The sequence below is a fragment of the Sturnus vulgaris genome, chromosome 17, assembly GCF_052056855.1.
Source record: "Sturnus vulgaris isolate bStuVul1 chromosome 17, bStuVul1.hap1, whole genome shotgun sequence".
Classification (NCBI taxonomy): domain Eukaryota; kingdom Metazoa; phylum Chordata; class Aves; order Passeriformes; family Sturnidae; genus Sturnus; species Sturnus vulgaris.
This window is the reverse complement of record NC_142259.1, coordinates 3,091,350-3,108,074: the sequence shown is the minus strand read 5'-3', so window position 1 is coordinate 3,108,074 and position 16,725 is coordinate 3,091,350. Positions and strand designations below refer to the sequence as shown.

The 16,725-nt window shown below is 43.1% G+C and overlaps 1 long non-coding RNA gene across 1 annotated transcript in view; it reads left to right on the top strand.

Annotated features, from left to right (window-relative positions):
- The first annotated feature begins 6,853 nt into the window (after positions 1-6,853).
- The window catches only part of LOC148221787 (uncharacterized), a 42,956-nt gene continuing 33,084 nt past the window's right edge, over positions 6,854-16,725 (top strand). Inside the window, exon 1 of the long non-coding RNA XR_015807397.1 lies at positions 6,854-7,027. This is a non-coding gene — a long non-coding RNA (uncharacterized LOC148221787). The remainder of the gene's footprint in view (positions 7,028-16,725) is intronic.

Here is a 16,725-nt window from a genome sequence, read left to right as displayed (position 1 = left end):
TTATTGATGGGCACAAAGACATGCTATGGTTTTCATTGTACAATACATTTTCCTCTCACATTTCTTGCTGCCTGCCCCATCAGAAATTAAGGTCTGTGTTAATTTTCAATCAGAGTTGAGTCAGTCTCAACATCTTGCTTTACATCTCCTGTGTAGCAAGTTAAGGCACAAACCACCCAGCAGTGATGTCTTATTCTGAATGAAGTCAACAAAATTCTTGCTAATGTCTTAGACAAAATCAAGGTTTCACTGGCTTTACACTGCAGTCTCTCTGAATGCAAATTTCTTTCCCTACAAGGTGATTTAAATAAAGCTCACCTTCAGTTTTTATGGAGAGAGCACATTGGAGCAGGCCAAATTCAATGTGGTTGTTGAGTTCAAACCAATACTTGCATCAAGATAATTTTGGTGTTGTGGTGGGTTTTTTTCCCCTTTCCCAGCATTTGCTGGATTTCAGACACATAAAACCTGGCTGCAGTAATCTTTTCAATTAGAGAGATCATTCTACATACTCAGAGAGATTAACATGCTGCAACTTGAATATCTGCAGCTTTTAGGTTCACTCTTGGATGCCAGCATACTACTAGAGATTTGGAGATAACGACAGGGCATTAGACAGTCTCTAAATCACAGCAATTATTTTTGATGAGAATAAAATGAAGATAAAGCTGAAAATAGCACTGCACTTTCAAAGGAGTGATTACAGGGTCTAAACCCTGGGCAGTGAGGTATATGGATTTTAGCAATATGCAAACGGAATGCTGAGCAGAGCCCTGCATTTGTCTTCCCTGCACTGCCAAAAGGCAGCACCCATGGCATGCCCGTTTTGAAACTCACCATTTTGAGGATTAGTGGGAGGAATATGATCCCAACCACACCAAACCAAATGCGTTTTCTTGCTTAGTGGATGAAAGGGCAGCTTCTGCTTTCTGCATTCTCCTGCACAGCCTCATCTAAAGCCTCCTTACTCACCAAAGTGTCAACTCCAGCGATGGAGGCCCAGCCTACCTCTGAGCCTTCCAGGATACCTGCACCTCTGGCTGCTTCCTGCTCACCCTTTCCCCCCTCTTTAACGCTAGAATAATGTTGCCAAGTGATTTGCATTTGCCATAAGAGCATGGTTGGGTTAAACAATTCAAGTTTGAATTCTGTTCCAAAACACACGATCATTTGCAGAGCTTAAAGAGAATTACAAACACTAATTGAGTCTGACAGTGCGCCTGCGATGGCAGATAAAGAATATTAAAGCCATTTCACTGATAGGTAAACAAGGGTAGGTAAAAGGAATATAATTTCCCTGAGCTCACACAGGAAATCTGTTATGAGGGTGAGAGGAGCACTCAACATTTCTGGTTCTCTGGTATCATGTGCTGTGTAAGAGAAAAGCCCTCCATGAAACTGCAGTCTCTGGTTATTAATTTCTGTACTGTGAAGGACCTGGGATCTTGTTTTCAAAATAACATCTGCTAAAATACACAGGCTAATAGATACATCTGCATTCACCAGGAATATTATAGCTCCACATTTGGATTTCCACATGCAAATCTTGAATTAGTCTTCTAACAAGTTCATTATGTGAACGATGTCTAATTTGCACATGCTGTTTTGGCAACTGTCTGTGCAATTTTGAACATGCAGGACTGTGTGCCTGCCCTTTGGAAACCAAAGCTCTTTAGCAACCCTTCGTGTAAAATTCTTTATTTTTCTTTCATTGAATTAAGCTGACCTGAGAACTGGGATCTCTTTTATTTTATTATTATTATTTAAAAAGACCAATAGAGACTATTACAAAAGACATCTTTAAAAATGAGTTAAGATCCTGATTGACTTTGAAACCACTTTAGTCTTCCAGTTTTTAAAGAGGTTTATTCTGATTAACTGACCTGAATGTTAACAGAACTGGAATTTTAATTTGTATTCAGACTGTAAGAATATCATCCACTCAGATGAGACAGTGTTGTTTAATTAGGTCTAGTAGTTAAGTCAGAAGAAAGTAAATGTACTGCTAGAGGTTTGGAAGACTGCTACAGGCTCCTGGGATTTGCAGGAGTTTGGAGAAGCTTAAAAATAAGAAGTCAGTAATTTTAGGAATTAGAAATGAGTGCTTAGAAGGTATTGGAAAGGTTCTGCAAAGTCTGTAGTCAGCAGCTTTTAACCTTGTGCGTCCCATTAGCGTAATGACCTTGGAAAGAGTTGAAATTTTGCAGTCCAATCAAGTAAATCATATATATGTAAGGTTCAATTTCTGTGATTCCAGAGAAACCCCTCAGATATTATGATAAATGTGCTATCTACAGTATCTTCCACAGGATTCTCTGTGTTTCATTTATGATGCAAATGAGCTGTGAAAATTAGAAGTAATGTATATGCCACCACCAGCAGCCATTAATAGTGGTAGGGTATTATCTTCACAATTATAGTTTGAATCTTTACAGTTTTCTTTATAGTTGATAAAATAAATTATATTTATTTTTTCAAATTGCTATTCCCACATAGTTTAATACATCATTGAGACTTTGCTTCTGGTTTGTTGTTGTTGTTTTCATTGTTGTTATTTTGGGGCATTTTGGTTTTAATTGAAAGAAACATTGCAAATTACAGACTGACATATTTTTGATGAAATGACAAGGCAAGCACAAAGCCATACAGAGCTGACAAAATAAGATAGAAGAGGGAACTATTCTTTAAAGTTATAAATGTGAAAATTGATTCAAGAACACGCTGTTTTCAATTTTTTATTACAACATACTTTAAGGACACCCATGTTCTCACAAACTGGAGCTTATGTTCTGATATGAAAATATAATTAACACTTAAATTGACACTTTATGTCCTGTGGAGTGGAATTTTTCTATTCTCAAATGCGAGCAATTTGTAAAGAAAAATGGTGGCAGTGAAACATCTCAACATCTGAAAATGGAGTGTCCTCCTGGAGGGGTGGCTGGCACTGGTGGCTGAATGGATCTGCCAACACTCAGAAGTGCAGGGATGGATTTTAGGATGGGACTGGCCAGCTCCAGGGGCTGTTGCAGTAAGGGTTTGTGTGTCACCCTAAGGCAGCTGCAGATGCTCTTCAGGCACCTTTGGGATGAGGCTGGAGAGGGTTGGGAGCAGGCTGACAGCTCTGCGTGGTTACTCTGTGTGCCTTTCCAAATACACTGTGGAAGAACAAGTCCTTGGTAGAGCATTTTGAGTTGCCATCAGTTATCCTCCAGTGCCACATTGGAAGGGGATTTGGAAATAGTCACATTTTCAAATTGCCAATTCACTTTTATTCCCCATGTTCATGTATATTCCTTGTGTTTTGCTGGCTGCTGCTGCAGAAGATATCTTCTAGACCTAAAGCTGCCTCTCAAACTTCCTCAAGTAAATGGAAGGACTCTCCTCAGCAAAGCAGCACAAGAGCCCTCCAAGCAGAGGTGTCACTGTTATTTCAGAGGTTTGGGAAGCTGTCACACGGGAGATGCATTTCTGTGAAGCCCCCAGCAAACACCCTGCACAGCCCCCCCGAGCTCTCTGTGCAGGGAGAGCAGGAGCTCCAGCACAGCTCGGTCTTTGTGGCAACGGTGATTTTCCAAAGCCAGCACAAAACGTTTGTTTGAGAGCTGGAAAGGGCTGGAAGAGAAAAGGCATTGCTGCTGCTGGAGAGGTACCTGTGGCTCACAGAACAGAGATGTCACTGCCATGGCTTTCTAACGTCCCTTGTCAAAGTCCATGAGCACAGTGTTGGACCACATTGCTCAGTGGGGCTTTCTGGGGGCATTTTTAGATTCAAACTTGTCTGATTGTACAGTAGTTTCACACTTCCACCTGTGCTGAGGCAGCAGTGAAAAGATGCAGCTCTGTTTCCATCAAGGTAGCAAAACAAAACCTCCTTTTGCTCAGTAGAGCAAAGAAAGTAATCACAAATCGTTGTTCTCTGGTGGCAGCAGCAAATTCCTACCAGCTTGATACAGATGCAAACGGAGGTTTCAGCTGGGAAGGATGATCCAGATGAGCAGGGACAGACTGCATCCCATGCATGCAGAACAATGAAATTACCTGGTAGCACTTCACCCGGCCACAGTGTGCAATGCACGGGAACAGTGCTCAGCTCTGCTCTTCATTCCTCATCTTTCACTGGGCTGCTACGAAATCTCTCCCTTCTTTATCATGCAACGACAACAATCTTATCAACATTTAAGGGACTTTGCACCATGCTGAAGAGCCAGCACAAATGACTAGGTAGCCCAAGGAAGGCACAACAGGAATTATCTGAAATGAAATATCATAAATAAGAAGAAAAGATTGAAATGAACAAAAAGGTGGATTGGTTTTGTGTTTAAAATATTAAGGGTGGGCATGATAACAGCCTATTGCTACGGAAAAGGTTGATTTAAGGAGGGTGATGGTTAGTTATTCCCCTCCTCCACTGGAGCTGGGACATCAATTTAGGAAGAAATAAGTTTAATTTGCTGGGGAAAAAAAATAGATTGGATATTAGGAAAAGCTTTCTGCTTATTAGGAGAGTTAGGTGGCAGAACAGACCCCCTAGGTTAGTTTTAGATCTCATTCTCTGAAAAGTTTCTAAGGCTGTGTTACACAGACACAGAAGACAGTCATAGACCAGGATAATCCCTGTGTAGGAGTAACTGAGACTGCACAGCACAAGGGAAGGATGTACGAAGTTTGTTTCACTTCATCTTTGTGTTTCTCTTGTCCAAAAATGGAGGTATTTAGCCTAGGGAAGGTGTGTATTCAAACAAGCTGCTAATCTGACACAGTTTCATTGAAAGTTTTATTTCTTTTCATACAGAAATGGGAGGCAATAGGAAAAGTTTCATTTTTGGAATTAATTCTTTTCCTTTTAATTTTCTCCAGAGTAAATCACATATTTTTACTACTTGTTTTCAAAAATCTGCATCAAAATATACGTTTTGGGTTTACTGAAATTACTGTAAAAACCTGACCAAAAAAAATCATCCATAGTTTTTGGGGAATTTCAGGATTTTAAAGTTTTTGTTCTTGTTTGGAAAAGGAGCAACCTCAGAAGTGCGAAGTCGTTTGTATCTTGGAACATTCCTGCTCTCCAGAGCTCTTATGTGATCTTTGGCCTCTGGCAACTGGCAGGGCTCCTGGGGGTGCCCAGGGGAAGGAGGGGGAGCTGCTCTGCTCAGAGATTCCAGAGCTCTGGGGGCTGGATTGGGCTTCCTGTGCTTCTGCCTTGACCTCAGCATCGCCAGTTCCTGCATCTCCAGCCTGTGAATGTCTCCTGCAGCTCCTGCTTCCTCTTCCCTGCTTTGACAGAGGCTTTAATCGCCCCTGTAGGTTTTGTGAGAATCTTTATTTCATTTAGGGGAGGATGAGAAAAAAGGGTGAGAATCTCAGAGGGTTCTGTGACTGAATCATGGCTAAAGTTCAAACAAACTGCTGGAGTGGTCCAGCAGCTTCGGGGGCTGCAGCTGCAGCGAGTCCTGCAGCAGGAGCCTGACATCGTCTGAGCTCACTGACACCGAGGTGCTTTGAGCAGATTCCTCCAGAGCAAGCCCAGACTGGCGAGGCTCATTTAAAACATCGTCAGCCATCTCCTCATGCAGCAATCAGCTCAAGAAATAAGACTGGGCAGATGAAAACCCCAGGAAGGTAATAGAAGCTGGGGGAATGGAAGTTGGTGCCTGAAACAATTAAGAGTTCAGAGGTGAGTCAGAGAAAAAACAACTGCTTTTTATTAAAAATTCATTTCAATTTCATGGGCAGGCTGGAGAAGTAATTCCAGCACAGTCTGACTTCAGAGAAATGCCTCCCAGATAGCAGGATACAGAACAGCTGAACAGCACCAGGAGGACACAGGACAGAAGTGTTGTTAGAGCAAACTTCTCCCTGGCTGAGCAGCACTGGAGGATTGAATCTAAACGTCCTTGGTGCAGGGAAATTTACAGGCTCCTCTGCAAAAATTCCTCTCGCCAAACTCTCCGAAATCATATCAAGTCTAATATCTGCGGAACCAATGATGCACCAGGTTTGAGGCATTACATCACCAGCACCCGGCTCCATTGGCTGCTCCTACCCTGAGGACAAGACATTCCTTCCTGCACCTTTCCAAAGCTGCTGCTTCTCAGGAATTAACTCTTCCAAGTGTGTCACCTTGGGACAAGTCTAAATTTCCCACCGATACATGCAGACAGTGTTTAATGCAAGAGGTGTTGTTAGCTTGAACCTCCAAAGCAACAGCCGTGTCTCTTCAGTTCAGATTGTTTCTCAACCTTCACTGCAGAAAAATGAACTGTGTATTTTCTGTCCTTCAGGGGGGAAAAAAAAATCAAATTGTCAGTGCTTTTATAAAAAGGAGAATACACTGAATCAAGAATACTATGCAATATCAGTAAATAAGGAATTTATATAGGAAATAGAAGGGCTGCTGCTGCTGCTGCAGTGTGAAAAAAATCCTCTAAGTAGTTAATTAGATTAATCAGTGGCGCTGCAAAAAAGATGCTGCAGATGCAGGTTAGCACTGCCTTGCTTGAATTTGTATTGCTCTATTTCAGGTTGCATCCAAAAATAGATGGTGGATCTAGACAGTGTTGCAGGAAAAAGAGTGGGGTACATCTGTGTGTGTATATATTTTGAGTATGTGTGTTCTTTACCCTTTCCAAATTTCCAGTTTGCCTAGTAAGTGTGAGAAATCAGTTTCATAAGATTACTGCCCAAAAATCAGCTGATGAAACCCGTTGCATTCTAAGTAATTTGGTTATGTAACTTTTCCAAAAAGAAAAAAAAAAAAATCCCCGCACACAGAAAGATGCAAGGAAGTTTCTGGAAGATCATTTCTTGCCTAACTTTTTTTTTTTTTTTTTCTTTCCTGAAGAAATGTTGTTCCAGGGAGTGTCTGACTAGTTCTGCAGCTTGGCAAAAAAGCCAGACGTTACCTCATAGCTGCGGCCAGACAGCCCATTTCTATGCCAGGCAACCACTGCAGAAGCACAGAGCACAGGGCCCTGCTTGATTAGCACTTCTGCTGTTTCGAGAGTCCTGGAGTGTTTTGTTCAAGGTGGGCTGCTGAGAGGGGACTCGGTGTGCTTTTGTGCAAATGAGTGTGAGGCAGGGGGTGTGCGGGGTGTGGGCTGGGGGCACAGGGGGAAGGGAGGCACAGGGACACAATAGGGGGAGGCTGCATTAATATTCAGCCTTCATGTTATCTTTGGGAAACAGGATCTGTTTGATTTGACCTGGTCAAAAAAAAAAAAATTAAAAAATAAAATAAAATAAAAACAACCCACCAAGTACCACATCGTAAAGGTCAGAGGAAAAGAAAGAGATGGGAAACAAAGAGCTGTAATGACAGAGCAGGTCAAACTGAATTAAATGTTTAATTGTCTCCCTTGTGTCTCATCAAATAGCTGTCTTTAAAGCAAGAGGGATCTTTTCTTCCGGCAAAACTATTACCAATTCATCACCGAGTTGGAAGGTGACGAGTGTTTGTAAACATTACAGTCAATATAATTTTCTCATCTTCTCCCTCATTGTTGATTTACCTTGTTTAACTGGATCATTTACCTAGCAAAGCTGTGTCTATATCATGTGTTCCATAAATGCTGGGGTCCCTTGCACAAAATTTCTGCCCAGCAGGACCGTGCTGTGCTTTTCAGCAAACTGTACCCCTTGCACAAGAGAAGGGCAAAGAGCAGGGCACGGAGTGGGCAGAGATGCTCAGCCCTGCACCTCCTCCTGGCAGGGTCCTGGGGCGACTTCTTCCAGCAGCTGAGCTGTGCTTCAGTGCTCTGGAATGGAGACAGGCTGTGCAGTGAGCTGGGAAAGGACATGGGGTGTCCGAGTTCACCTCCTCGTGTCACACAAAGCTGTGGGGACACTCTAGGGCACTGGAGCTCCATGACCTCTCCTGGTGTATTGCCTCTGTTCTTGTAAATGACAGCAGAAACTTCTGCTTGGGACAGAAGAAACACATTTTAATAATTTTACTTTGTTGGGTGACAAGATAACTGCTAATAAACTCACCCTTCTACCTGAGAGCACTGCATGATTGTCAGCAAATTCGGTATCAGAAAATGTGTGGGTTTGGATTATCTTTAGTAGTCAATTTTCCCGATGACAAAAGTTGTAGCTAAAGAGGTAAAATTAATTGGTTTTGGTCACATATAAAATCAGTGTCAGGATCAAACCCTTAACAGTTCTTAACTCCCAGTCTTGTATTTGAGCCCTAATGCAAGACATACACCCATGGGAGGCACAAATCAGCCCTTATCTAAGACAACTTCTACTGAAACTTTCAATTTCTTCCAAGTCTTTTTTTTGGAGGGGGCTTACAAGGAAAACAGATTCCCAGAATTTTAGGAATTTCTACTGGAAGTTGCAAGAGGAGAGACTAAAGTGTTACGCTAATGGACTTAGGGCAAAAGTGGGATCCATCTGACCCAGTTAAGACCAAGCCCAACTGCTCTAAGGCCCAAGGTCATGTGTCAACACCAGGGATGAGGAAACCACAACGGGAGTTTTCCCAAGATTTACAGGAAGAGATGTGCTCTGGATGTTCCCAACTGCTCACAAGTGGGCCAAGAGGCTGATAATTCCAGTCCTCCCTCCAGTCACAGCCCTGGAGAACAGCTGCTCCAGCCAAGGGTGTCACAGACATCTCCTGCAGGGCCATGCTCCTCGAGATCCTGGAGTATCACCTGGGTTTTGTGCTTTCTAGAAGCATCCCAGGCTCCCTGGGGACGTTTGGCTGCTTGGTTGGATGTGTGTGGTAGGACAGTGGTGGGTGTGGGTGTGGGTGCCTGTATCAGTAACAACCATTGCATTAACAGAGATTTCCTATGGTGCTGAGTGCAGCTGATTCCCTGCACTGCAGGGAGCCCCACAGGGCTCTTTGGAGATTCCAGTCACAGGGCTGCAGAAGAGAAAAAGAAGGAAATTGCTTTTCTCTTCCTTTTTGGCAAATGAGAAGTTGGAGCAGGGAGCAGGGTGTATTGTTGGGTGCTGTGAACTGTGCTGGCTCTATCCCTCTGCATCTCTCCCAAGCTCTTCTCGAGATCATTTAAATACATTTAAATCCCATTTTACAATCACCTTAGGACCAAATAATTTTGAGGCCAAATTTCCTTTTTACCATAGTTAAGTTTAGTGTAGAGTAAATTTCCTCAAATTTTGGCTTGATGCTTAAAAACACCTTGGCACATGAGAGCAAACCCTAAGCCTCTCCTGGCTCCTCTTTTTCCCCAGTGTGAGGGGATTTGCTGTTTCCCATGGTTTCACATATCAGTGATGACAAAAGAGCATGGACATCCCAGCTTCCAGGGACGTTCTGAGCTCCATTTGGGAAGCTCTGTGCCTCATTTGGCTGCCTGAGAAAACCTTGCTGAGGACACCCCACGTGGAGCTCCTGGCAGGGCAAACAGGAGGGCAGTGCACAGCTCAGGGTCAGTGCTGCAGTTTCCTTGCATAGGAGGAAGAGGAGGCAGAAATGTGTGCTAAGGAAATGCAGCTGGAGGAATTTCAGACTTTGGAGGTCAAAGTGCAGAGTGAAAACCTCAAGGACAGTTTCAACCCCAAGCACTGGGTTCATCTTTCCAGCACAATGCAGATGGAAGGGTAGTCAATGCAATAGGAGTGAGGAAGTCAGTTAAATATATTTATGGAATACAGTGGAAGAAATGCATTAAAAAATAGAAATCACTGCCTCTAATCAGATCATCCCTTCCAGACAAATTGGAAGCATTGGTGAAGGGGAGACTTCCAGGGTGATGGATAGAAATAAGAACCAGCCCTCCTTGCCCAGCTCAGGAACAGCAGGGAATGGGAGGAGGACAATCAGAGGATACCAGGAGCTGGGCTGTGCATGTGGGCTTTGCCCATTGGGAAATAGGTATGGATGGAGCTGCAGTTTCCTTAGAAGATAACAGAGATATAAACATTAAAGAGTAGAGATTGTTTAGATTGTTTGGGGAGCAAGAGGAAGGAATGAGAGGAGAGAGAGCTATTTGAGAAGGAAAAGGACTTATTAGCCTTTGAAAGTGGGGATCTGAGAGAGACTGGAATGGGGCTGCTGTGTCATTATGGGCTGCAGTTGGTGATATTTCAGAGAGTAAACTGGTAATAGAAATATTTTATAGGCCACCTGACCAGAAAGAACAACTGGACTGTGAAATGACTGTGCAAATAAAACAGGCATGTAAAAAGGAGAGAGTGGTAGAATTGAAGATTTTAACTATGAGGCATAGACTGGAATACATTAAGGGAAGGGAAATAAGGCTGGAGGTATGTTTGCAGATCAGACACAGACCTGCTTTCTAATTCAGCCTGAGCATCAACTGCACAGCTTGGCTATTACAAAGGGACTGCATGAGGACAGACACAATAGGGGAGAGCCCTGGGGAGGCAGCTTTCACAGACTCCAAGGGAAAAAGATTTTAAAGGTGGATTGTGAAGGAAAGGATAAAGGGAAAAAAAAGAAACAGCGATTTTGGTCTGAGTGGACTTAGAGCTTGAATTTCAAATATTTAGGTTTTATTTGTCTTACAGTTCCACAGAAGCAATGAGTAGTGTGGAATCATGGCCCACTAATTAATTAAATCCTGGAATCACCCAGCTTTATCCCAGGTGAAGCTGACTGTCGTTAGTCAGGCCTGGGAAACAGGGCCAGTAATGAACCCCTGGCCTCACTGACACCAACAGTAAAAGTCAGGTTTGATTTAACGAGGCCATGGCTTCATGCCTGATGCTCATAATCTCCTTGGGCAGGAGGGTGATTAGGGAAGGTGAGAGCAACAAAGCTGGTTTGAAGGGCCAGGGAGGCTCCCCAGGGGGAGGGAGGTCTGGAGTTTCATTGCCTGCCATACACAGCTCCTAAAGGGTCATCAAAGGGTGAGACCCCTGCTAAAGGTAAAGATGAATCTTTCCTAGGCAGGGTATTGGATATGTACGTGTATAAAGTGGCCAAGGAATAGCTAAATTTTGAGTGGCTGTCATGAGTCACACACTGTTTTCTTGTAGCCCATATGCTCGACTTCACCTCACATATCCTCTCTGATAAAAAAAAAAAAAAAAAAGGTAAATAGGTTGGCTTTAGGGATTTGCAGATGAGTCCAAAATAGCTGCACATATGACATTTATTAAGAAATCAATTTTACTACAATTGTAGAGATACTGCCAAAAGGTAGCCTTCTTGTTTTATTTCTTTGTATTTAGGGAAAAAAAAATGGTAGAAAAAAGTGTGTGTTTAAGGGAAACAGAAGGAAGAAGTTGTAAAGAGTGAAAAGAAACCTCAAACCCAACAGGTGTCAATGATTCACAGCTCTCTTAGTCACCATTGCTGGCTGCATGAATCAATAGAGGACTCTGCCTATTAAACAAAGATTCAATCTTGGTATAAAATATTACCTGATATCCAAGCAGCCTTGTTCAGTGAATGCCTCATGAAGGACCCAGATTGAGGCCCCCAAAGAGAGACAGGTCAGTGCACAGTCCTTTAGCAGGGGAAGCAAAAGCTGAATTTTAAGAGTCTTTATGTAGATGTAAAAAAATTAATTTGCTCTTGTTATAAATAATAATAATAATAATAATAATAAACTGAGACCCCATCTCATGTGAGCAGGCACTGCCCAGACCCCCAGGGCAGCCCTGAAACACAGCCACTGTCAATCCAAACACAGCCTCTTTGACACTGTGGCTTCATGTTTGTGCACAGCAAGGGATGGAGCTCTGCCCAGAGCCAGGCACTGCTGCTGGCAAAAATGTTGGATTAACTCGGAATGCCCCTGCCCTCCTTTCCTGTTGTCCCCCAACTTTTCAATTTGGCAGCCAACACTCCTCTCCTCCCCCCGATACCACTAAAAGTAGTGACTGTTCAAACACTGATTTTCCTTCAGTTGGTAATATTTTTTTGGAGATGAGATGTGCATGTGTTCATTAAAACTGATTTCTTTTTTTTCAAACAGAACAAACACGATCTGTGGTGATTGTCTCTGAGTTGCCAATCCATTTTTCCACCTCCTTTTCCTATAACATTTGGTGGAGAGTTTTCATCCCATTCTCGATGGAGACTACTCATCAAATGAGTGTTCCAGCAGCCCTGGCAGGGTGTAATTTTTAATCCCTCTTTACTCAAACAGCATAAGGGCAGCAAATACTTTCAATACTTTGGCCTCTGCTGTCCATGGAGTGGGAGCTGCTGGGATGCTGCAGTCTGAGAGGGATGGGATTTGTGTGCAAGAGCCAAGCCTTGATCTGTTCTGCTGATGCTCATGATAATTAAACAATAGAAGCAAAATAATTAATAAGGTTCTTTTTCCAAGGCGTGGAAGAAGAGAAGGCTGAAGGTCTGGAGAGGGGCCACTGAATTTGACTAAATAAATGTAGCAGAATAGGAAGATTTTCAGCAATTATTGGCTCATTTTTTCCCCAGGCTTTCTAACCCGTCTCTTTAACTTATTGGCTTAAGACACTTCTTACACCCACATCACATTTTGCCTTGGGCCATTCTGCTGCTCTTGACAGCTGTCTAGGGCAAAAGGAAATCACCCGACCACAAATGTTTTCTCATAACTTCATAACAAGGGAATCTGAAGAAGTCAAAACCTTGGAGGTTCAGGCCTTGCTTTACAAAGCGAGATGAATTTAGGAATGAAATGGAGGCCCTGCCCTCTGTGCCCTGGCTGTGTATGCAGTGGTGCTGCAGAGTCCAGCAATTAGCAGCACTCTGAGAATGGGTCCCTCCATTGCTGGCAGACCAATCACAGCCCCTCAGTGCTGCATTTTGGTACCTGGTTGGTGATGGAGGTCAAGGGAGAAGTCCTGGGATGGGGCTGGAGAGGTGGGACTTGAGCAGTGCCAGCTGCTGAGGGATGGCAGTGCCTGGGGACAGCGTGGCAGGGCACGTGGGCAGAGCTTTGCTGTGCCAGGAGGGAAGGACAGTCCCAGCTGGATTATTAATGTTCAAGCTAAACCATGCTTGGCAGTGCTCTGGCTGCTGACTGTGCCAGGGTAGGGAAAAGGGAAGATGCCTTTGGGCCCACTCAGCCCTTGTGAACTGGGTCAGAACAGCACAGCTGCAGTGGCAGCCACTCTCATGGCAGGTTTTTGGTGCCTGGTGGAGATTTAGGTTGCTGAAGGGTTCAGTGAGGGCAGGATCAGCCCTGCTGTAGGTGCTCAGTGTTTGCTGTACATCTGAAATGTGCTGAGTGAAGGCTGTCCCTGAGACAACGACATTAAGGGGACTGGGAACAGACACAGATCCTGACACTGTGCTGATGGACATTAGAGCTCGGTGATGTTCAGCTTGTGCTCCATCATCTGCTCATGGCCTCTACAGCAGGTGCATCAAGCAATGACTGGAAAATAATAAAACCCTTGCCTGTCATTGCACTCAAGGGGAAGACAAGCTGGCAAACTCCAGGGAAAGAAATGCAAATCAATGAGCAGTCAGTGTTTAGGGTCTTTTGTGTTCTCTGCAAATGGGTGCAAGGGACTCTTGGAACTGCCTTGGGAAGGTCAGGACTCCTTTAAATGCCAAAAGCTTGAGGGATCCAGCTGCATCTTGCTCAGATGTCCTGTCTGAAGACAAGTCAAACAACGAGCTGCCTTTTAACTCCTTGATGTTTTATTTAGAGCCCTTCTTCCCTAGAATCTGTTTCAAACATGTACACTCAGTCTTTCTTTCACAGCCCTGTCCCCTTCTGCACAGAGGGAGAATGGGAAGCTGTTGTGGTTTTGGTGTGAGTGTGACTGTGCCTGTCTGAACTAGTAAGACTTTAAACATCTTGCCCAAGGTCACAAATAATTCACTGTCTTTCCCTGATGATTTTCAATACAGCATGTTCTCCAGCACAAGTCCTCTCTGGAGAGTGTACATTGCAGTTTTACTGCCTGTATATGATGACTTTCCCTTTTTTCCCCTACAATTACCAGTGTACCTGAAGACCTGGTTTGAAGGAAAGTTGGGATATTGTTCCCAGGAATAAATCTGTCAGCAAGTTTGAAAATGGTTGAGTACCTGAGCCTTTCAATCTTCACTGTTCTTCCTCCAAACTTGTGTTGGAAAAATCTTGAAGGGATGTTCCTGTGGCTCTGAAAGGTACAGCCCAGTGTGATTCCAGTGGCTGTTAGCTCAGCTGGGAACACCCTGACCCCCTTGGAAGAGCAGTTGGAGCTTCGTGGCACTGCTCCATGGGCATCCAACAGGGACAGAAACAGAACTGCAAAGCAGTAGCTACAGCCTATTAAGAAGCGTAATTAAAATTTTAATTACTTCTGAAAATAGTGGTGTCACTGGCTAGACATGCAAATCCCGCTGCAAGCCAAGTGGGAAATTCAGGTTTGCAGGGGGACCCTTGGGATGAGTGGAGTGAGTGGCTGGATCGTGGTGTGAGGGGCAGTGGGTGGCACACCTGGCACATCAAGATCCCCCTGCCCACACTTGTCCCTGGCAGGCCTCTGTCCCTCTCTGTGCCTCCCCTTGCTGCACTTTTCTGCTGGCCGAAGTCACTTACTCTTATTTACATTGCCCACAGGGCATGTTGGATTGGAGCACATTTCCTCTCTTGTTACAGTTGATGAATGCAGCTCTATTAAAATATCATCTCATCTTCACACTAGATTGCAGTAAGATAATATGTATTTTTTCTATATCGTTTATACAAGAAAGATTATGTTAAATGCCAGACCCAGTAAATATTTCAAGATCCACTGCATTGCTGAGAACAGTTTCTCCCTGGGCATATGTTTCAGAGCCAAAGAAAACACTTTTTAAATTTCCTTCCTGTTTAATTTTTTTAAAGGGCATTCTCCCTATATCTGTTACTGAAATGACAAGTTGTCATGTTCCTTGATCTTATTACAGTTGCAGATGTAACTCAGCAGGGAATCTGCCCGAGTTTACATTTAAAATCATAAGACCCTGATTCTGATCTTTTTTTTTTTTTTTATCATTTTAAATTTTTCTGTGGTATAGGACTTCCAGCTTTACCTCATTGTAATCAAGATCAGAATTGCTCCTAATTATAACACTTAACTCCTGTGTAGTGCTTTACACTTTTCAGGCTCTCTATATTCATCAATTAATTAATCCCCAAAGCAGTATTAGATTTCTGCTAAAAAAAAAAAAAATTGAAACCAAAACAAGAAGGTGAGAAGAACTTGCCAAAAGGCAGAGGTGATGGAGGAAGAGAACAGACCCAGCTCTAATCCCAGTATCCAGGGAGGAGAAGAACACCCTCAGTTCTAATCCCAGAATCTTCTTGCAGTTCACTCTCAAGCCCTCACTGGATTGTCCTCAGTGTGCAGGGAAATGTCCCTGCCTAATTGTGACACAGTACCTGCCCTGTGCCACCTGCACCTGGATAAACCCTTCCTGGATCCTGGAATAAAAGCCATGGCTGCACAAAGACATGCTACCAGGATATCAGTTTTATTCCAGAGTAATATCCAGGCAGGATATTTTACTGGCCTATTTGTAGTGGATTAATTATTCTAGTACAGCTGTTCTGGGAAGGTATTTCCCTGCAGGCAAGCCCATGGAGGGCAAAGGGGAAATGTGAGCTTGTTGAAGGATTAGGCAGAAGGGTGGGATGTTTAAAGGTTCAGCTAAGCTTCAAATAAATGAATTTAAACCTTTGGAGGTTTTCTCCATTGCACTTCGTGGAGATCAGATCATTTTTATCAAAGAGAATAAAAAGGACCAAGATGCAAATTTTTTCTTAATACATTGGTTAGTTGGAGAGGGAAAAAGAGAGAAGTGACTTCAAGAGAAAAAGCAGGTTACATGGACTTTAGATTATGTGATTTTGGAAGGTGTGAGTCATTAGGAAAGAAGAGGGGGGAAAAATCATTTTCTCTGGTCGCTATGCAGTAATGCAGAACAGTTGTTCCTGTGTTTATTTGTGTTTTCCAGCATGGAAATTGTTGGCATGGCCCATTGTGAGATAGGGATTGTGCAAACTGAAATAGAAAAGCAAATACTCACCAATACAATGGCAGCTGATGCCAACTGTAACACCTGACACAAATATGTTGAAGCTATCAGAGAGGAGGGATCATTAAAAGAAACAAGTATTCTTTTAACTTTCATTTCCTGAAGGGATTTTGATTTGTTTAGGGTATTTTAAGAATAACTGGAACAACTGCACTGGACTGGAATGGCACACCAAGTAGAGCAGGGAGAAGAAATCTTTGATTTCTGCTTTTGTACTTCAGAGTCTGAACACAGAGAAGTACTTCATTAAAAGCAGGGACAGCTGGAGATCAAATGGTTTATTCCTATTACAGTGTATTAGTATTTTGAATCAATATTTCATTAATAAGATTCATTCTTACATGCCTACTTTTTCTTAAGAAAAATTGAAAATCAAACACAAACAAATGCAGCTGTTGTTTGCATTCCTCCTGAAGGTCCTCTTATCTGTGTAGGGAGTGTTTGTTCCTTTCCCTTATTTTATTTTCTTTTTAAACCTTGAGGTTGGTAAAAGTCAGAATATTTTCAAATTGTTTATGTTGTTGTCTACACCAAAATAATTTTTTTCTAAGGAAATTATCTTAAAAGCAGCCAAGTCTGCTGACATGGTATCATCTGTTGAAAATGCCTCTGGTCATGGCTGTGTTTCATAGATTGGTTGTGGGTACAGAAATCATTGCAGGATTCTTTGGCTGCCTCTGACCTTGCTGCTTGTTCTGTTTGTCCTTTGGTGTTTTGGAGCAGGTCCCTGGAGCAGAGTCCCACAGCCTGGGCTGCCAAGTCACACA